This window comes from Ixodes scapularis, unplaced genomic scaffold, assembly GCF_016920785.2.
Source record: "Ixodes scapularis isolate PalLabHiFi unplaced genomic scaffold, ASM1692078v2 PGA_scaffold39__5_contigs__length_11793443, whole genome shotgun sequence".
In the NCBI taxonomy this organism is placed as follows: Eukaryota; Metazoa; Arthropoda; class Arachnida; order Ixodida; family Ixodidae; genus Ixodes; species Ixodes scapularis.
The window spans coordinates 474724-496401 of NW_024609867.1; the positions used below are offsets into that span (position 1 = coordinate 474724).

At 46.1% G+C, this 21678-nt stretch overlaps 1 long non-coding RNA gene across 1 annotated transcript; it reads left to right on the forward strand.

The window, feature by feature from the left end:
* The first annotated feature begins 5008 nt into the window (after positions 1-5008).
* On the forward strand, positions 5009-13594 carry LOC121836987. Its single transcript, XR_006078051.1, has 2 exons — positions 5009-5048; positions 13320-13594. It is a non-coding gene; the product is annotated as an uncharacterized LOC121836987 (long non-coding RNA).
* Positions 13595-21678: the final 8084 nt, after the last annotated feature.

The following is a 21678-nucleotide window of genomic DNA, read 5'->3' on the forward strand; positions in this document are numbered from 1 at the left end:
CACCAGCCCGCAGCCGTAGCCGGCGTCGGAGAAAATCGAAACCGAAACGTCCGCCAGTGGCGTCCGCTCCGGAGCCTTTTCTAACTTCCCGGCTTCCACGCTTCCGGTCGTCAAGGAGATGGCGACGTAGCGGTTTTGGCGTCGCTGGCTCGTTCTGCGTTTTACGGGACAGATGTTTTACGGTCCGTTTCTACTACGTCTCTGGCTCTCAACTCGACGACGCCTCTCATAGTTAAACCAGGCGTGGTCAGCCTGGGTCAGGCCGGCTCGACTCGTCCGATCGCCGTACCGCAGGCGACTTCCAAGTTCGGCCGTGAGGCCTAGGATCCGAAGGCGGCTGTCTCCGTGAAGCGGTAAGCGAATCTCGTCCCGTTTTCGTTCTACTTTTAAAGTACGTTAGGTGCGCTACAGTGTAAGCATGCGTGCCAAGTGTTGTGACAATTTTGAACTAGAATAATTGTGCTTCATTGCGGTTTGTCATTTACCGAAAATGTAAATCGAGCAATGAACGAGGAGCCATGCTTGAAAACGATGTATGTACTCGATGCTGACTTCTACCTGGGCGGCTTTAAAAAAAGTCAAGACTGGTTACGGTTGGATGCAAGGCTGGTCCCAATGCAATGATAAGCACTTAGAGCGCGCCTTTCTGAACGGCATGTAAGCAATATAGCGATCAACGAGACGAGCGGCGGCGAGAAGCTACGAGTGCCGGCGCCGAGCGACGAAGATTTCTCACTCTCGCTGCTTGCGCCGCTCAGTTCTTGGGCTTCTAGAAAACGTCGCTCATCGCCTTGGTCGCTCGCACCAATCGCTTTCATAATGTGTGTCCCGTCGCACGGCTGACTAACTTTAATTTTTATTTTGGGTTACGTCGGACGAAATTTGTATGCTTGACAGTTACGTTGGTCGTAAATAATCTTTATTTCGGGTTCCGTCGGACGTAACGTTAGACACTGCGTTACACTTAAGCAAAATAGGGGCTGCTGGTTCAACGTATAAACCAACTATTTGTGTTTAATTAAAAAGCATCACTGGCCTAAAAAAATACTGCTATCCTATAGGAATGTAGCGCATCAGATAAATTTGTTAATTTTTACTTTTAGTCCCTGCCCCACCAGATACAACATCTGGCCTAAGGCGCGAAACACATGTACGACGAAACTGTCCGTTCCGACGTCCGACCACGCAATACGACGGTCGCAGGCGAGGGTTTTCAACGCTCTCCGATGCTACGAAAACCCTCGCCCCCCAAGATGATTCCGGCAGTCCGCACGTCGGATCGGAAGGTTTCGTCGTACATGTGTTTCGCGCTAAAAGCAGTGTTTCGGATCTCCTTCGAAGACCTCAGGCGGGCCGTCATTCAATCCAGGAGTCGGCGGCGTCTCATGGGCGTGTTGCTGGTGCTTCTTATTGGATGGTGCTACCTAGGGAAAAGTGGTCGTGCTTCGGAAAAGCAAGTACGGCCGCCGTAAGTATACTTATTGTTTTTACCTTTGCTCGAATCCACTTTTAAGAAATGCACAGTTCACGTGTGTGCATCTCTCAATGCTTCTACAGTCGGCTGTTATCATTTGAGGTGCTCCAACGCTGTCAGCGCTAGTTTCTCTAGATCATGCAAATGGGATGCAACACTAAACCACAAATGCTCTCGCAACAAACAGTGTTGTGCTGAAGCACTGTGGAATCTACTCTAGCTTTATAATGCAGCACAAAATAGTTGACGCCAAGTATAGCTACTTTTGTGACTCCGTTTTACCAAAAGCTCTGCCGAAACAAACTTGCCACCTTATAGGTAGTGCAAAACAACCTCGCGTGCCTAACCTGGAGAAGGGCATTTTTTTTCATAGGTCAATTTTTTGTTAAACCAATACCTTCAGCCTCCTTGAAATGTTAACATCATGTGACACACGGAAGAACAGTAAGCCCCTTAATGTTGGCGAACCTTTCGTTTTCGCAGCCTGTAATTTTGCGGAATTCAGTGGCTGCGATTATGTCCTCTGTGACCAATTCGAGAAGAAATAGGGGCCACGAAGATAAGGGGATTTTACTGTACATCGGAGGAAAGAGGAAGTCACTTTTCTTTGTATGCAAGAGTAAAACCAACAACAACAATCATGGTGTCGACACTTTGTGAGCCTATCTGTGTTTATTGAATGTTATCAATTTTATTTTAGTTTGTTAAACATTGTTGCCTGTACATTGTGGGATGTCGTCTTTAACACGAGCAGTGGTTTTCCTCTGAAACAGGCAGCATGGACGCGTGCCGCACCACAACATAGTTTATTTGCAGGTGGTACCGCTGTTTGAAGGATGGTTCGCACAATATGGGGGAATCACAATTCAATGTTCTACCTCGGGCGTAGACAAAATTTGCTCATTCTAAATCATTTTGTCTAGAAATCGCGGATTTGCGACGAATTTACCCACATGGTTGGAAGGGCCAGACAAGCCTTGTGAGCGCTTCGTTTTCTAGCCTCTCAGTCCTGAAGCCACTCACGCACCACACGTGTAGATGTTCCGATAGGCGGGAGCACTTATTTGGAAAATGGTGAATGGCAACTGTTGTTACCTTTAAGGTGGACTGCATATTTGCAATACTTATTCTCACTTAAAAATATGTCTTACTAAAAATATGTAGTATAGCCGATGACAAAAAGAGAATGGTTGGGCGTCCTCCAGCACGTGCTTGTGCTTTTCACTCCGCTTTGGACAGATGTGCTCGCTCCAGGCTCATCAGACGCTGAAACGTCATCGAAGGCAGCAGACGGGCTGGAGGTCGAACAACGGAGACTTCTCCCTGCCTTTGTCATGGTGTCAGTGAGCGTGTACTTCTATACTCTAACTTAGCTTAACCTGCACAGAGCTGAGTAGAATAGGCGTGGCCCTTATTGCATATGCATTTGTACAGCTGAGGCACTTTCTGAATCACGAACATTGTGTACCTTACCTTCAAAAACACATCATTTTGGGGGTGCAATGGAATTCTAAGGCATAATTTTGTTTGTATTGTCCTATTAGGCATCGACTCCTTCAACTTAATGCGGGCTCGACCCAGCCTCTTGAATAATTTAATGCCTGCCAGGTAATTGTTTTGCATTTCGTTAATATATCAGTATTCAATTAGGTATCCCAAATCATTAGTCGCTGAGGTGGAGTCTCTCTGTAAGTCAGTCATGTTTAACATTCATAAAAATGCGTGTCAAATAATGGTAGTTTCGAGGACATGTACTCAGCTCGAAGAATTGCTGGGCACTAGCTGGTCGCCTGGTTACCAGAGCTGGCCAAATTACTGATATTTTGTAATTAAATTACATTACTAATTACTTTACTGAAAATTGCTGAAATGTAATTAAATTACATTACAAATTACCAAAGCCAGAAAGTAATTAATTACCATTACAAATTACTCTTAAAAGTAATGACATTACTTTCGCATTACTTTTGTATACTTTTAAATATAAAGGAGCTATTGATAACTTCCTTTTACAGATAACTTTATTTACATTATTTACACAGTTCATGGCACGCAGCTAGAACTCTCTGTTGCATGTTTACCGATGGACAGAGGAACGCACGCGACTTATCCGTTTCCCACCTCAACCCGGACAACTATTTTTGGAAATGACTGAGGACCCTACGCGGATTATCTCTGGGAGGGGGGAGAACAATTGTCATTGTTCGCAAAATCGCGTCGAGGGCCGTTCCACCAGGGGCCTTAGTTCGATATACTTCCCCTCCTTCGTTTCCCAAGAATGTCGAGCAGAAAAGCTCGAATGACAGGCACTTACCAGCCCTATTTCTCACAGTGGAAGATAACACAGAGAGGGTACGCAGTATGCATCAGAAAAAGTAAGCGGAAACTTTCAAGAGGGGCCAGAAAACGTCGAATGCAAAACCGCCAAACAAAGGTAGAGAATCGCGCTGAGCGGGTTTTCATAGTTCAAGAGAGTGGCAGAAAGTGTCTTGCTGATAGCGGGCGCGAGAGTCACAAAAATTCTTTTTTTTTTTTTTGTTAAAACAATTAAGGAGTGAAATGCCTTGCCCAGTGCGGTTGCGTGTGCCGCGAATTCAGAAATGTTTTTTCAGAGTTTATTCGCCCCCTGCGATAATGCCTGATGGCGCTGCAGGAAAATGATGAATAAAGAATAAAGCCGCATTAGCATCAGCAACATAGCGGCGGCCAAAGAGCGTTTTTTTGGAAAGGTGTAGAGGAAAAAGAAAAAGTAAAATAAAAAGAAAAGCTCTCTTGTGTATTGTGAACACAAAAATATGCCTGGTGCGAAAAAGTAATTAGGTAATTTAATTACAATTACCGTCGCTGGAGTAATTCATTACATTACTAAATTACCTGCTACAAAAAGTAATGAATTACATTACTAATTACTGGAACAAGTAATTAAATTACTGTAATTTCATTACAGTAATTACATTACTGCCAGCTCTGCTGGTTACAGGCAGCAAACATTCCTGTTGGAACGTCCTATTTCGCAATGTAGCTGCAGACTAGGTGAGGGCCCCACTCACAAACGTCTATACTTTGCGTCTCTTTAGGCTGGATTACTTTTGACCACTACAAGCCATTGCAGCAAAAACAGCATGACACATGATTATAAGCTCGACGTACCATGCCGTAAAACTAGAAGGTCACATTGCTTGCTTTGTGCTCTGAATTTGCAAGGATGGCTTGAAGGTTCTGTCGTGGTTAACTTTAAGCTGAGATAGTTTGGAATAATGCTCTCGGTTTTTAGTGCTCCCCGCCATGGTTAACAAGTTGGTGATTTAGTGCTGCATTGAAAAGTCTGTGCATTCATGACTGTATTACCTTATGAATGCATACTAGCTATTAAACTCTTTGTTCTGCAGAGAAATGAAATGCACTTTGCTTCCAATTGCACCCGCTTTTGTAACTTCATGGTATGAAGCACCTCATGGCTGCAAGCTCTGACCCATCTTGTTCTGTGGTCTGCGCAGGCCCATTGCAGGGAGTCGCTCCGAGAGCCTCACCAGCGTTTCCTGCCCGCGGTCGTTCTACATTTTTTTTGTTGTAGGTATGCATCCTTGCTGTCTTTCCCTTAATTGTACTCAAACGTCTTCTTTTCATTTTCGCCGATTTGCCTCAAAATTGGTTAAGCACACAAATGGATGCTGTACAACTGAATCGCACATATTTTGTTCAAGGTAACTTTTCTTTGCCAAAGTTAGATTTTTTTATGAAGCTTAGTCTTTTTAGTTTTTATTTACAAATTTATGTGAGTTTCCATGGGCAACACTAAAACGTTATGCCAGGGGCAAGGTCAAGTTCACTGCTCTAACTTGTTCTCAACTGATTGCAAGAAATTTCGTTAATGTCGTGAAACCCCCTTCCAGCACTTGCTCTGCAGCATGAAAAAAAAATTATATATAGGATATACTCTGTTTTTTAAACTGCTTGCTCATTCTGCAGGTCTGCCTGCCATAGATGTCGTGCTACTGGAGAGCAGACGAATTCGATTGTTGGTTTTGCCATTGCTTTTTTTTTAGCCGTTGTTTTAAAAGTTCTTGTAAATTTAGAGATTTCACTAAAAAGCAAGCCGGCAAAAATATTTAGTTTGATTAGGTAGCTGAAAATAATGGTTTAGTACCCCTTTGTCAGTAAAATAGATACTGTGTGACGCTTTTAGTGTCAAGCCTAGATCCACGCTTTTTTGGCATTTTGCTTGGAGTAGTACCCATTTTTATTCGTTAGCCTCTTAATGCGCCAACTAAACTCTTTTTATCCAGACACCTTCCCTCTGCTGGTACACTCTACCCTCATGTTCATCGAGTGTATGAACTGGAGTTGTATCGCCAGTCGACACTCGCTGAGCACGAGGGTAGGAAAATCTTTCCATTGCAGCAGAGCAATATATGAGTAGAGTCTGACAGTCTATGATTTCGCTGCCGTAACGTCTCCCTTCCGAGTGAGCTAATCAGCCCGCGGGTGACGCTCCTGTCACGTCGGTGTTCAGTTTGGTCGAATGGCAACTTTGACCCACTGATGCCGTCTCGTAATACATACGTCATGTGCGGCCACTGACATCTGATGCACTGAAGCTGCAGGGCTGGCTTCTAAGCCGCAAATTTTCCTGGTAGTTTCCTGCATTAATGCAGCAAGCTCGGGCATGTATTGCTTACGTGGCTGTGCCTTTTGCTGTACCGTTGACTTGATAGCTGGCAACAATGTTTGTTTGCTAAACAAGCCATTTCACTTCCATTTCGTAATGGCGATTTATTCTGCATCCCGCGACCACTGCAACTTGTGTAAGTCTCGTGTGGTGAAGTGAAGTCTGGTGATGCTTGCAGTCTTTTTGAGAGCAACCAACCATTCTATTTCTTCAAGTCACTCAGCGGTATTATCCCTCAAAGTTGGTAATTGTGTGCTTCGTTGTGTGGACACAGATAATTGGTGTCAACAAATTGTTAGGTATTGTCCTTGAACGACAACCGACACCAAACCAACTGTCCTTGCATTGCAGCTCACCTGCTCTGTCGTGCTTACCTCCCTTCCAGATGAAGGGGGTCACGAGCTTCGGAGTAATGTCGGCACCAGGGACAAAGACCACCGAAGATAATCTTCAACCTTTCGCGGATGCTCGTCGAGACGTGGTCGAGGGTCGTTCAGCACGAATCCTTGCAGGCCAATTCATTGGTATGGGCACCTCCAGTAGACATGGTCGGCCTAATGCAGTGGTAGCACAGTGGTTTTCGGTCGACCATTCGCGGCACCTCCGTTTTCCTCGGTGTACTTTGTTCAGCGCGGACCTACACTGGTTCTTCCCGATGTCGGGAATGCTTCGGCGTTGAGGTGTCTCGTTGAATTAGCATTGAATAGTAACAGGTAGCAGGTACTGGTCGTTGTGACTTGTGGCATAAGTCGCCCTCGATTCGTCAGATGCCGGTTTGCTCGAAGAAGTCTCCAGTTGAAATGCCTGTCGAACTTGTTCCCAAACAATCTAGGCAATCAAAATAAAAGCCGGGCAATTGATGGCAGAAACTAGCTTCCTTATCTCCTCCCGGACACCGTTGTGAATGATGTCGCGGATACCTGGGGGGCTGGCGTCGAAATTGCAGCTGGACGACTTGACTGTCGAGACGCCGGGAAGTTGTTGACAGTGACAGGCTGGGGCCTGCAGTGTACATTCAACGTTGGAAGCCTCGGTGATATGAATCCTTGATTGTTGTCGTGGGGTTGCGGACAAGATTGATTTGTGATTTGAGTGTTCTGTTAACTTGTGCGTAATAATCCCACCCCCTCTGTAATGCCTTCGGGCCCTGAGAATACCAATAAATGAAATAAAAAGGCTGACGAAGCTGTTGTTCCTCCCATGATGGACATGGGATTCTTAGCTTCTTGTCTTCTGTAGCATCAGGGTTGGCGTGGGTGCTCGATCAGGCGCAAAACATCGTTCACGAAGGCGGTGCCGCACTCGTTGGGGCCATGTCCTGGACAGAATCAGGAATTCCGCTCTCTCTCGTCAATGTTGGCTTATGAATGTGCACTTAAGCTCGATCTTGCAATTTTCCCACGACGTTCAGGAGGATTCGTGGTTCTCAAACCAGTGCCTGGCGGTTTCTTCCACAAGAAGTATCAATTCTGCAGCAGCTGGTTGTCCATCTACCCACTGTGGCGGGCGACACGGTCATGTTATTCAACCCAGCCCTCGACGTCTTCATACACCTTGTGTGAAATGGCGTCGGAGTGCGAGGTGCGACGGGCATGCAAACAATGGTGGAAGCGGACGCGGTTTGCTGATACAGGTATGTCATTGTTGGCTTTGTCAGCTTCGGTTATTCTGGCAAAAGACAATTCCGGTGGTTCTTGCTGGTAGCAGCGACTGGCTTGGATTTCAGGTTCTTCGTGGTGTCTTTCCGAGCTTCGTCCTGATGGTACTCGCTCGTCTTGCGGTTCTTGTGCCAGGCTCGGGATAGGACTTGGTTCACTGCTCGCTGGTGTTTTAATACGCGGGATAATCTGCCACCCGTGTCTTGTTATCGGGCAACTCGGCTGAGGAGCCGCCAGGGTCCACACAGAATGAAGGGCTATGGGTAAAGTGCGCAGCACCTCCACCAGAACATACGATGAGAGCTGAACATGGCCTGGAACTTTCCAGAATAGTAAATATTGATAGAAAATAGGGCTGGAGCAAGCATCCGTGACAATATAACAGAACACACAGAAGGGAGCCTATCTTGACCACTAAAGAAGCTGCATTGCTTTAGTGGCATTCTGTTCGAATAAATCCTCTCCTTCGGGGTTTGGCAGCTGCCGTGGACGAGCTGAACTGAAATGAATGTGGGACCACTTTTCTTGTAATGAGCCGCTGCAGACTGTCGTCGCAAAGCGGCGTGAACGGGTGGACTGAACAGGTAACACGCACAATGAAACGCCCATACAGCTTGCAATTCGCGTAACGAGTGTTGATGAAACTTTTGTGTCTACGAAACGTGCGACAGACCAGCGGAATCAATACCAACTGCTACACATGTGCTCCGTAAAAGTGCAGGCCTACAACAGAACAATTTAGGAAGCAGTACAGCATCCCCTAAAGCACGGCACAGGAACTACCAGCTTGAAGACAGCTCTCCGGTGCATCGCACAACCAAAGTGAGCCTTCGGTCATTTGAACGAAGCGGCACCACGATTGCACACTGCCAAGCACGACTGACGCAATTTCCGTCGCTAAACTGTGTATCCAAATATATTGCACACGCTTTACTGCAGACCTCGACGATTCCGATGGTCAGCGAGAGCGCAGAAACGTCGCCTTAAAATTTGTCCTAGCGGTATCCGAATCAATCCGAGGTCCGAGCAACGGAGGGCCGATTGTCTCTTTCGTGGCAATATCCCCGTCGTTTCCTTTATGTTTTCTCGTTATACCAACGTGAGACATAACGCTGAGCTCTGTAGTCGCTTTCGACCGGCCTCATATGACGGCTTCCGCTCCCTGAAATCAACTCGCCGAGGTGACTGACAACGAACAAATCATCCGACAATCTCCGGCCCAGCTGGGTCTAGCCGCTGCCTGGGCGCTGCCATCTTTCCTGTGACGTCACGTATTTGGTTTGGTCGCGTGACGAGTGGTCAAATTGGCGTACAATGGCAGCGGCCTTATGGGGGTCACTTTTGAGTGCAAACCGGAACCCCGGTTTATCGCTCTAAGCCCCTCTACCACGTTGGCCCCAATCAACATCAATTACCACATGGAGGTGCGGTCATTTTTAATGTAATTTTCTAATTGCCGCCTTACTTTTTGCGGCAGTAATTTGTAATTTAATTTCTTTACACAATATTTTTAACGGATTACTTTAATTACGCGTTACTTTGTAGAAATAAGAACCTAGTAGAGAAACTGGAGCAAAATGAGCAGGCAATTCAGCCGCATAAAGATAGCAAGCTCAACAAAATAGACAACATCGTGCAAAAGAAAATTAGCAAAAAAAACTCTTTTTATATAATTAGTTATTAGAATTACTAGAAATACATCCAAGGCACGCGAATTTTCGAAATACAAAAATCAAGAAGAGAACGCCGAGTTGTCTTCATATTCTCCTGGCGGAGGTAGACGCAGCTACTGAGCATGCGCACCCCTTGCTTGGTCTGCGGAATTCCAGGGATTACTTCCGGTCGCCGTAAGATGGCGGGTGCGGTTGCAGTTTTCGTTGCCTCGTCGGCCGTGTTCCAAAATTTACTCGATCTTACTCCAAAGTAAGAGTTTTGCACCTTGGCGTTCCAAAAACTACCCGCGTCCAGCATTCTTCAATTTGTGTTGTCACGTGACACGACCCGCCGGAGTAACTCGGGTTCATTTGGGTAAAATTTGGAACACAGCCGTCAGCTTTGCGGTGAACGGAGTGCACCTACATTATTTCTCTTAAATAATTCATATTTACAATGACTACAATAATGTGGGCGTTTGAGAAACGGATAGTAGTAGTGGAACGTTGTTTAAAACATCAAAATTCTGTCCTTTGCCTTCTTGATATCTGTACGAGAAACGTAACGTGAAAATAATTTGTAACGTAACGAGTAAAGTAATCCGTTACTTTTCAGCGAAAGTATTTTGTAACGGTAATCTATTGCATCTGAGGCCCGGTAATTCGTAACTATAATTCATTACATCTTTCGAGTAACAAAATGGGCGCAAGTTTGGTTTGGAGGCGTCGAGCGTTCCGCGACAACCGTGTGTGGCTTGGACGAACACATGGTGTGGACAATCAAATTTCATCGCAAACGCCAGAATTACTGGTGTTTGCGCGAGTGCATATTCAAAACATTGATTTACGGTCGTACCAGTGGCGTAGCCAGGAACTTTTTTTTTATGGAAGTGACGGAGAGGGGGGGGGGGGGGGGCAAGAATAGGTGGAGTGCGGAGGCTGCGGCGTCAACGGAAACGGGCGTATAGACGCCATGCGTTTCGGGGGTCGCCCACGTTTTCTGCAGAAACAAGGAAGCGGTTCCCTCTTTTTGGTGCCGTTTTAAAGGAGTACGGAAACGAAATATTAGCGCCGATCTTTCTGCATAAATATGGGCTAGGGACAGGCACCACCTCGGAAATATCAATATCGCGCTGTAAAGCACGGGAGAACTAATTTTAAACCTTATTAAACGATTTCAAATTCACATCTGGTGGATGGTGGGAAAGTTCTCGTGACATTACTTGTGGCATAGGAGCAGCGCCGTTCTGCGGCAATATGGCGTGCCGGAAGGATTAGCCTAGGCCTGAACACGTTTGCAAAGCCTTGGCGGAGAAAGCCAAAGCGTAGTTGGCCACAGTGAGCTCGTTCTCGTTGCGGCTCTTTGCACGACACGACCCGAGTATGCTTCTGGCACGGCCGGTATTAGTTGCTGTGAGTCGCGAGCTGCGAGCCGACGTTAAAAAAGATACGTTTGAACTACGAGAGTGTCAGCAAGAGCCACGCAAATACCTGTTCACACTCGGAAGGGACACGCGCATTTGATCGAAGTGCTGGATTCGCTCTGTTAGACCGCGCTTCGGTAAGCGCTTCTGGACCGATCTTTTACAATTACAACTCGATACTCACATGACACTCGGCAAAGAAAGGTTGGACCGACATCGCGTAGCTCCCACGAACTGCTATAGCTCGACAGTGACGTAGCGTCGTGTCAGAATAAAAATTGCATACTAATAACAAAGTGTACATACCGTGTTGCGAAGGTAATCCGTATGGTGTTTATTTGACCTCTATATCACACAAAACAAGAAGATAGAGAATCAATGAGAGTTCCTTTTCGACGACAGCGTTCGTCACCGCTGTCTCGGAAAACAAGGAGATCGAGATGACAAGGGGAAAAGATTGACCTCTGAAATTTAGTTCAGAGATCAAACTATTCATCCGGGAAGGGTCCACAAGTGTCGCGCGGGCATATTCCCTTCAGCAGGCCAGCCGGTCATGGGCAGACGGTCTTGGCCAGGGACCGCCGGAGCAACGGTGCGCCGAGTCGGTGTTGCTGCTAGGCCTACTATATTCTGCCGAGCTCGCTTGGTCGGTAGAATCGTGGCCGTTGTAGCTCTTCTTGGGTGTTTGTGGATCCTGCGTTCTTGTTCGTCGTGGTCTGTTTCAAGTACTCCTTCCTTTTTTTCTGGCTATTTGAAGTCGCGACGCACGAGAAGAGCACGTAGAAAAATAAATGTCCGCTGGTCGTCGCTGTCGGCCATGTTGGTTTGATCGTAAAAATCCTACGAGAGCTTCGGAGCTGTCGTAGGATTCTGTCGTAACCTGCGCAAAAGTTACGACAATTTCGTTTCGAGAATACGGGTTTCCTCTCAAATTTGTCGTACGCACTTTTTTCGTCGTGAGTTCGCTTTGAGAATCCGGCCTCAGAGCTAGTTTTGTCAGTGGTGCCGTGGTTGCCGACTTGCCGTGGTTGCCGACTTGCCGTGGTTGCCGACTTGCCGTGGTGCAGCGTGCGTGCAGCCCTTGCACATCGCAAACGGCCACGTTGTCACAGGTCGTAAGTCGTCGACGCGCCACAAAGTGACAACGCTCGTAACCACAACATCCACGCCGTCGCCTTTCCCGTCTGGCACAAGTGACGTCACGAATGCGCCCAATATCCCAAGACGCATCGCGCTCTCCGATGGCCGATTTTTGAGCGCGAGCCCAATCGGGCCCCTCAGGGTGAAAAATATAGCCATCCGTTCAAAATACAAACGCGCGATTATGATTTACGGATATCATTGATCATATTGAACCTATTTCTGAACTGAATAGGCGTATTTCAAGTTTCGCTTCAGTATCCCTTTAACGTCAAGTACGACGTTGGATCGCGCATTGAGGTTCTCTTAAGATTGTATAATTTCGCAGTGCAGGAGCGGATCAGGGGTTGATTAGCAGCACCGCCCAACCGCCGTGTTTGATTCCCAACGTCGTTGATATTTGTTATATCCGACGTTAAAGATTTTTTTTTACTATCAAGGTCATTCTTTTTATATAATTTAATGGTTCATTAACTTTTTTGGCCAAACGTCACGTTACCTCAAAATTCCGTATTTAAATGTCTGAGTTCATTATTCCTGCGCATCGTAAACAGGGATGCCAGCGTATCAAGAAATAATGTAATTAAGTTATGGCCGGCAGCGAGACTAGCGATTATTTTTTTGTCATTTTAACATTTTATCAGAATTTTTTCTGGTCACACCTGCCTTAAAATCTGCGTTATTTAAAGTTAATTGAATATATGTTTTGTCCATTCCGCACGAACGTTCAAGGTTAATCTCGACGAGGGTTTAGGGCGTCTACTGACGGCCACTACAACATGCTGTTGTTGCGGCTACCTCGGTCTCATCTCGCCGCAGCTCATCTAAACGCAGTTTACTGCAGGCAAGAGTACAGGCAGTTTAACTTTTTTATTCGCCTTTGGACAGTTGAAAGCGGGTTCTTTAATTTTTACCTTAGTGTGTGTGCTGTTCACGCATTTCCGGTGCAAATCAAAGGTTTTCTTAGAGTCGATCGATTAGGGCAAAGCAAACACGGCACGCGTGTGCCTTTTTAGTGTTCCATTTTTGTGTCTTTATCATCGCGCGCTGGTTTTCTCATTAGACCTATAGGAAAACGCTTTAAATTGGGTCAGATTTTTTCCTGTAAATCACTTACAAAAAATATTTATAGCTTGAATAAATTGATTATTACTTGAGTCACAAGAGGCATTTTTCACTGTTTTGAATACATGTCTTCTAATAGTTGTGATACGTGGGTGACTCCCTAATTGTAAGGCTTTTGCCCAATTTGGCGCAGAGTATTACCGGGCGCACCTGAATGAAGTCCATGTCGTTCTCCAGGTGGCAGATGTCGTTGAGGGAGGTGAGCCACATGGCCCGCGTCAGGCCCCAGGACAAGGCCACGGGCGGGAGGCTGCGGGCCAACGTCATGCCGACCTCCAGTAGTTCCCGGCTCGGAGCATTCTCAGCCTGCTCGTAGTAGGCCATGTGCAGCATCAGCATGAACAGGACCAGCAAGATGGCTGCGATGGACGACACACGCTTGCTTCTCGGTTTGTCTTACAGTGACCTTTGATAGCCCCGAACTTCAAAACCCGGGGATTGAAATTGCCACTGGACCAGCGAGTGTCTCTTCATCAAAAATCTCCGAAATACGTGAATGCTGCCCGGTAGGAATTCACTTAATTCTAACGAACGTAGGAATAAAATGTTACTTCCACGTTCCCGTGGCAGCGGCGTGCTGTCTGTCATCTTGATATTACAAACACAGCACCCAGCCTGAAAAAAATATCTAATCGGTGTCTGGTCCTAGGCTATCTTTTTTCACGTGGGACCACCACGCGCGCATTTTCACAAACACACACAATAGAAAGAATTTAACACCAGCCATGAGATACATATAAAGTAGCTATAACGATTATTGCAATAGCATCTATCGCGTATTTGAACTTGCAGCACGATTGATTAGTAGCTTTTCCATTATAAAATCCTAGATATTTTGAGTTTGTCTGTTTACATCTTGTTTTGTTTATTTACTGCTGCGAGCTCTATTGGTTCCGTGTCACCTATGTATTACCCATTTTTGTAGGCGCTGCCGAAAAAAAAGTAACGAAATAGGTCACTCGTTACTTGCGAAAAAAAAGGAATGCGTCACCGGCTTGCGTTGCCTCAAACTAAGAGGAACGCGTTACCGTCACCGTTTAAACGTAACTCGCGTTACTTTTGCTGTACTTGAATCAATTTCAAATTAATCCGTTATACACTTTTGACGTCACAGGTATGCAAAGCGCCATACTTCAAGTAACATTATGCAAATCCTGAAACTGAACATAATTACCTTATTTTCTCAAGGTTCCACCTAAATACTCACGAGAAAAACGCAAAGAAAACTACAAAAGACCCAAATGTTTATATGGCTTGGTGTTTAGAAACGCGAAAAAATTGAAGTGAAATCTTTTAAGTCTTGGGAAGAATATGTAGCGAGTAACGTAATTTTATTACACGTTACTCGAAATAGGTAACGTAAGTACGCTACCTGCTACTGATTTGAAAAAGTAACGAGAACGTTACTTCGTTACCAGAAAAAAAAAAGCGTTACGATAACGCCATTACTTATAACGCGTTCGCGCCAACACTGCTATTATCCATACTATGTGTAGTTCCCTATGTACGACTTAGGTGTCACAAATTCATTCCAAAAATATTCTTGTTTTTATATTTTTAGCTGCAAGTATTTACCGGTGGATTCTGAGTTACTTGGCAACTATAGAAGAAACATGTTGTAGAAAGCATCCCGTTGCTTTTTACTGTTCCCTCAGTATCGTGATTTTATTTTGGCAAGGCAAAAAAATATTTTACAGCTCCGAATTTCTCAAGTGAACAGCTTCAGATGCTTTTGGCGTAATCTTGTTTCCTGAGCTCTACAAATGCAGCTTTTCGCTTTTGACCTAGATGTTTAGCAAAAAAACTTTGTATCTCATGCGACACACGTTACGCACGAAAGCTTAGAACATTACATGTTAGCCAAGGCGTCGCAAAGCATACCAGGCTATGGCAGGCAATGCACCAGCGCACAAAGCATATAAAAGCATACTGTGTAACAAATCATTACACATAATTACAATCGGCGTGATTTACCAAGCGGCGCACCGGACATCGAACACCCAACCATGCAATCTGCATCTCGAAGCCTTCGCTCGGTGCGAACTAGGAATCGAAAGGAAGCGAAAGCAACTGCTTTATGGATTCTGCGACAGCAGTGGACCGTGAGTCTTGCTTAGCTCAGCTGGATGCCGAATTGCGAAACTTAGATCCCGACGTCACGGTGCGGTTCCTAATTAACTAACAGGGAGTGCAGCGGGTGTATGAGCTGAGGACTTCGCGCACCAAGCAATAGATAGCGTAGAAGGCGCAAAAAACCACCCTCTAAACCACCCTCGCAATATGGCAGCACATGACACAGCTGACGTTACCGTCCACCGTGTGGAAAACATCCTACATCAAGCGAAGCGTCACGCGATCTCCCGAAGACAATGTCCATACAACCTGGATGTCGACATGCCGGGTTGGTTTCGCATGACGAGCTCGAATTCCTCGTGCATAAACTCCGGGAACCATGGGATGCCCATAATCCTGCGCGTCCCCTTTAAAATCGACCTTCGGAATCCCAAGCATTTGTGGCTTGGGATTGATGTACCAGCGATTCCAGCTGGTCTTGCACAAATGACCCGGCATCACTACGACCAGCAGCAGAAGTTGCACAGATCTAGTTTTACAGCACGTATAAAATATTCATGTTCTACTCAAGGTAAAAGCAACCCGAAGTAACGCTGACTCCCAAGCAAAGCTAACCGACAAATATGTTCTGTTCGTTTCTAAATGACGAATACGCGAAGTTTCAAGGGGAGTGACAATGATGGTGCAGAGCAGAAAATACTTAAATTCAGTAATAGTGCAGGACTTTCTACTATACGGTTCATGTACGCGGGGACAGAGATGACTCTGTGTCTTTCTTCCTGTTGTGCCCGCTTCTTTTTTTGCTCTTTTATTGATCCTCACATGTGTCGTTTCAGTCATTTTGAAGGAAGCTTTGAGCTCAGAGTGTATTAATATTTTGCCAACTGGAACCGTACTGCAACTATACGTGATGCCTGAATTTCTCAAAGGCAGCGAACTTATCCGATGTTAGGCCCAGTCACGTCCGGGCATTATGATGCGATCGGCAAAATCGAGCCAGTGAGTTAACTGTTGAAGAACCAAGGAGTACAAAGGCAATTACGCTAGACAAATCGGTCGGTGCGACCTTTTCCTTTACTGCTCATTTTTCAAACTGATAAAAAACACAAAAAACATGAGCTCCCGCCGCTTCTCTTCTTTCTCATCGTCCGGCTGCAACATCTTCCCGAGCTTGAAGTTGACTTGGACGAATTTCCAGCAAATAAAGTTTCTGCGGGGGTCTCTCTGTTTGCTCTTTCACGAGACAGGCGCGAAAAGTTCCGTCAGTTCCGGGGTACATCTCTACGATTCTTCCCAGTTCCCAAAACAGCTTGGATGCTTGGTTATTTTCCACTATGACTAGGTCGTCCACTTTCAGGGAGCAAGTATTGGTGACGGGATATCGATGAGCTGACCGCAACTCCAACAGGTACTCAGACCTCCAGCGTTTCCAAAAATGTTCTATGATTATTTTTCGATACTGAAACTGGCGAGCTGTTTCCTTCTTTGTCACGCATCCTGGGCTGTCGTTAGACAAGTTTGTTTCTGGTAGAACTGTCAAACTTTGCCTGATTGAGAAATGTGCTGGCCTGATGACTGATGGCTCTCCGACTCCCGAGTAGAGATATGTCAGTGGTCTTGAGTTTACCATTGCTCCCACCTCTGCAAGGACAGTCGTCAGTGCTTCGAAGCATAGGCTGCTTCTGCCCAACACTTTCTTAAGTGCTGTCTTAACAGATCGAACGAGCCCCTCCCACCACCCGCCCCACCATGGAGCGGCCTCCAAAATGAACTTCCAGTTTATTCTGTGTTCTGCAATGTATAATTTAAATACTTCTTGCTCAAGCGCACTCAATGCCTTCTTAATGTCTTTTGATGCTCTCTTGAAGGCTAGTGCATTATCAGAATATATGTCCAGTGGTATTCCTCTTCTTACTATAAGATGCCGGAATGCAAGCAAGAAAGCTTCCACACTGAGGCCCGTTGAGAGCTCCAGGTGAACTGCTCGAGTGAAGGCGTATGTGAAAAGTACGATTACGCTTTGCTGCAGCTACCGTCGTCTCTTTTTGCGTACAGCGGCCCCGCGAAGTCGACTCCGGTTATCTCAAACGGCTTTGCCTTCTTGATTCGATCTGTCGGTAGCGGAGCTTGCTCAACAGCAGTTGCCCTCCTGTTGGCATTCAACCATGAACATACGAGGGAACTTTTTATTACCTTCTCGGTCAGGTGCCTAGCACGTATTATCCAGTACCTCTAGGTAACACATTGTGCTTGTTACTCCCCCGTGCATAACCTTACAATGAGCGTGCATCAAAATTAGCTTGACAAGGTTATGGTCGTTCGGTAATAGGACTGGATGTTTCACATCGAGACTTTCATTCAACCTCTGCAGTCGTCCTCGGACCCGCAGGATTTTGTTTTCGTCAATGAAAGGATGATACTCTTCGAGTCTTGGATTAACATCCGTCGTATTTTTCTCGCGGAGCATTATAACCGTCTGAAACTTCTCGTTTTGTATATGCCTGATCCAATACTGCTCTGCTTTGTCCAACTCTGCTGTAATTAATCCACCTCGTATTTTGTCATTTCTCTTCTGAGCGTTGTTAGCGAACCTAATGACCCAGGCAGTGATCCTTAGAACCATCCGGTAATTCTCGTAACTTCCGGTGTCGAAAAATGATGGAACTTCTTGATCTTTCTCCAACAGCGCATGTGTCTCTTCTTTTACTTCGAGTTGAAGAGTGTCTTTTCAGAACACTGAAGATTCAGGCCATTCTGAAGGTTCTTTACTGAGCCAACGGAGCCCTTTCCACAAAAGAGAGTTAGTACGAATCTCCTGAACGCCTAGTCCTCTGGTCAAGAGGTCCGCCGGATTGTCTTGACCGGGGCAGTGCCTCCATTGGTCCGAGGATGTCATGACGCGTATCTCTGCCACCCTGTTTTTTTACAAATGGCTTCCATTTTTCTGGAACTCCTCTCACCCAACTGAGGGCAACCGTTGAGTCGGTCCACATAATGTAATCAAGTTCCACGTCATAATATGGCTGCTTTATGTATCGTAGGAGTCTGGTTTCAATATTTGCCCCCATCAGCTCCAACCTAGGCAGTGATAAAGGTTTTATCGGTGCCACTCTTCTCTTCGCAACAACTAACGTGGTAACTGTTTTTCCTTGGATCGGCTGTTCCAAAGTACACACAAGATCCGTAGGCTTTCTTACTAGCATCTACAAAGACGTGTAGCTGTACCTTGTTGATGCCTCGCTTGACATGTCTTGGTATTCTTAACGAGTGCAGTTGAGCAAGGTCCGCCGCTCAAGCGCGCCATTCAATGATCGAATCAGCGGGGAGTTCTTCATACCAGCTGATTCCCAATCTCCATAGCTTCTGATATAGCAGCTTAGCTGTTGGGACGAAGGGCGCGATCAGTCCAAGAGCATCAGACATTCTTGAGGCTGCCTTGAGGATGAACCGTTTAGTGTCCACATGTGCTGAGAGAAATTTAAGCAAAGCTTCAACTTCGTAAATAAAGCAGTCCTATTCGTGATCCCACATCATTCCAAGTACTTTGAATATTGGTGAAGGTGAGAGGCTTTTTTTTTCGGTCATAATTTTTGGCTCTTCCTTATTGAACTGCTCCTGCAGTTGCTCGTTGTTCGCAGTCCATTCCCGGAGTGTCAATCCTGCCTGCTTCATGACGTTCCTGGAAGTGTGGTAGAGCCTCACAGCATCCTCAATATCGTCGGCTCCGAGCAGTAGATCGTCGACCTAGAAAGGTGTTCTGAGTTTCTCTGCTAATTCTGGGTCTTCGCAGACCAACTTCAAGGGATGTTGTCTTGTAGCTGTGAGCACGAATGGACTAGACGTGGATGCGAAAGGAACCCGAGTCATCTTCCACTCTTGAATTTATTCCTTGTTGAAAGGGAAATTTGGCTCCTCAGCAAACCAAAGGAGTCTACAAGAATCATGATCCTCTTCACGGCTCGCAATTTGTAAAAACGCTTTCTCATTTTCGGCGGTTGGTCATTGCAACTGAGTACCATCTAAACCGAAGCAGGACCTGCAGAAGTTCAGGGTTCAAGTTGGGTCCTGTTACTAGGCGCTCATTCAACGACCTGCACCCTTTGGCAAGAGAAGATGCGTCGAAGACGATCCTTAACTTTGTTTTTGTTGCATCTTCACGTATTACTTCTTTATGCGGCATGTAATACATGACCTCCGCGCTGTCGTTTTCCTTTCTGCCCTTGATCACTTCTGCTTGCCCATCACGCAAATACTGTCTCATTGCATCATCATAACGCTTGAGTAATCCCTCCTTTCGTGAGATTGTTCTCAAGAAGCTCCCTAGACGTAAAATGGCAACTTCCCGCTTGTTTGCCAGCATATTATCAGCGTCTTCTTTCTACGGCAGAGCCACTTCCCATAGTCCGCTTTTCTTAATGATGTTTTGCTCAAAGTGTGTAATTATGTCTGCATCAGTGTCGCCGAGCTCACTGTCGACAACTCCCATTCTGTCTAACTCCCAGAAGGACTGTAGCGTCTTTTCCACTTGGGTTTCCTTTGTCTCCGCTTGTAGGACAGATATCATCAGACTTGAATCGCATGGGGGCCTTCTCACTTGTCTTGCAGGACCTTGCAGTGCCCAACCCATCTTTGGGTTGATCGCTACCAATCCATCCACATCTGCGCACCTGATCACGTCTCCTGTGCAGAACTTTTACAACTGGTCGGATTCAATCAACAGACTTATTCCAGGAACTGTTTTTACACCTGGGAAAATCATGTCGTCTGAAAGATTCTTACTGCTTTCTCGCAGAAATCGCACAAACAGGGTATCAGTTCTTGGCGTAGATAGATCCTGGCAAATGACCGGGATGTAAATTGCTTCAAATGTTATTTCTGTATTGTCAAATTGAATTTTGAGCTTTACCTCCACAACGGGACTCCGCTCTAAAACCTTCGAAGCATTACTGGCGAAAGTGTTGAGAGCTATATTGGTTCTCCGCAGGACCCTCGGCCCTAGGCGTTGCGCTACCTTTTCTTTTATAAATGTGAGCTGGCTGCCACCGTCGATTATTCCCTTGACATAGCTGCATAGCAGCTGCCAGCGTTGGTCAGTAAAAATGCCTTGAACGTCTAGAGACATATGCCATAACTAAACTTCGTTTCTGAGCGTGCGCCCGAGCTGGATGCAGACACGCAAATCGTGTCGTTACCTTGGAGTGAACGTTCCTTCATCCGCCTAACAAACTCAGGATCGCACATTGTGGTTGCATGTCTGGCTCTGCAAATTCCGCAACAGAGGTTTTTTTTTTTTTTCTGCAATCTTGTACTCGGTGCCCTTTCAATGTGCATCGGAAACATCTGGAGTCTGATGATAACAGCCTTAAGTTTTCCTCTCTCTCTGTTTGCTGCAATCACAAAATTGCGTGGAATGCTTCTTTGAATGGCAGAAAAAACACCGAGGAAGTGTAGCATTTGTTGCGTTATGAAGAGCTGATGTTGATGCAAACGACTTTACCTTTGTCTCGTGTTTGCCTCGAGCGTGCTCAAGTCTACTTCTTTCTCGGCTTTCTGTTTTCACGCGCATGAAGCGAAGCATTCCATTCAATTCGGTCACTGATTCCGACGGAGTATCCGCTGACCTTGAAGTTCCAGCCGCCGATCCGTCTCCTTGGTCTTGAGCAGCTGCGCTAGTGAAAGCGGTGTTGTTGACTTGCCGGTCATACTCCACTGTAACCTCGTAAGGTAACGCCCTGACAAGAATGTCACAGAGCATGACTGAAAACCTTGACGTGGGAACATTCAAAGGGTATAGACACCGAACGTTGAGTTGTGTGGTGTCATGCAGGTTTCTCAACCCTCTCACGTCATTAGCTGAAGCAATGTGCGGTAGATTTCTGAGGGCATTCAGATGCTATCGCTCTATTCTCCTCTGGTCTCCAAACCTCTTTTGCAAAATGGTGATCGCTTCGGCATTGCATATTTCTTTTGTTGGTAGCCCGGCTATCGCAGCAGCAGCATTTACCGTTAGACACCGACGAAGGTAGTGGAACTTATCTGTGGTTGTTAAGGTTGCATTGGTATGGATGGCTCCACCAAACTGCTCCCAGAATGTGAGCCAGTTGCTTAGTTCTCCATCAAAGGTAGATAGCTCCAGCTTCGGAAGCTTTGGCTCACGTCTCGCTGAGTTGTCTTGAATGCCGGTTTGGTTTCCGGTGCTCGCCGCCGAAGCTATTATTCTCTGTGATTGTAGGGATTCAATCTTGCTCTCCAACCAGCTGATTGCCATGAGGGCTTCGTCTTGGTATTTTGCAGTGACGGTGCACTCACTTTCCAGTTCTTGGATAGGAATTAGCAGCTCTATCTCATCGTCAAGTAGTCGACGCTCTGCATTGCTGGTAGCGAGTCTGTCCTTGATCGAACGCACTCTTGCTAGGTCGGGGCTGGGATCCTGTAGAATTCGATTGCGTGGTCCTTAATCCTA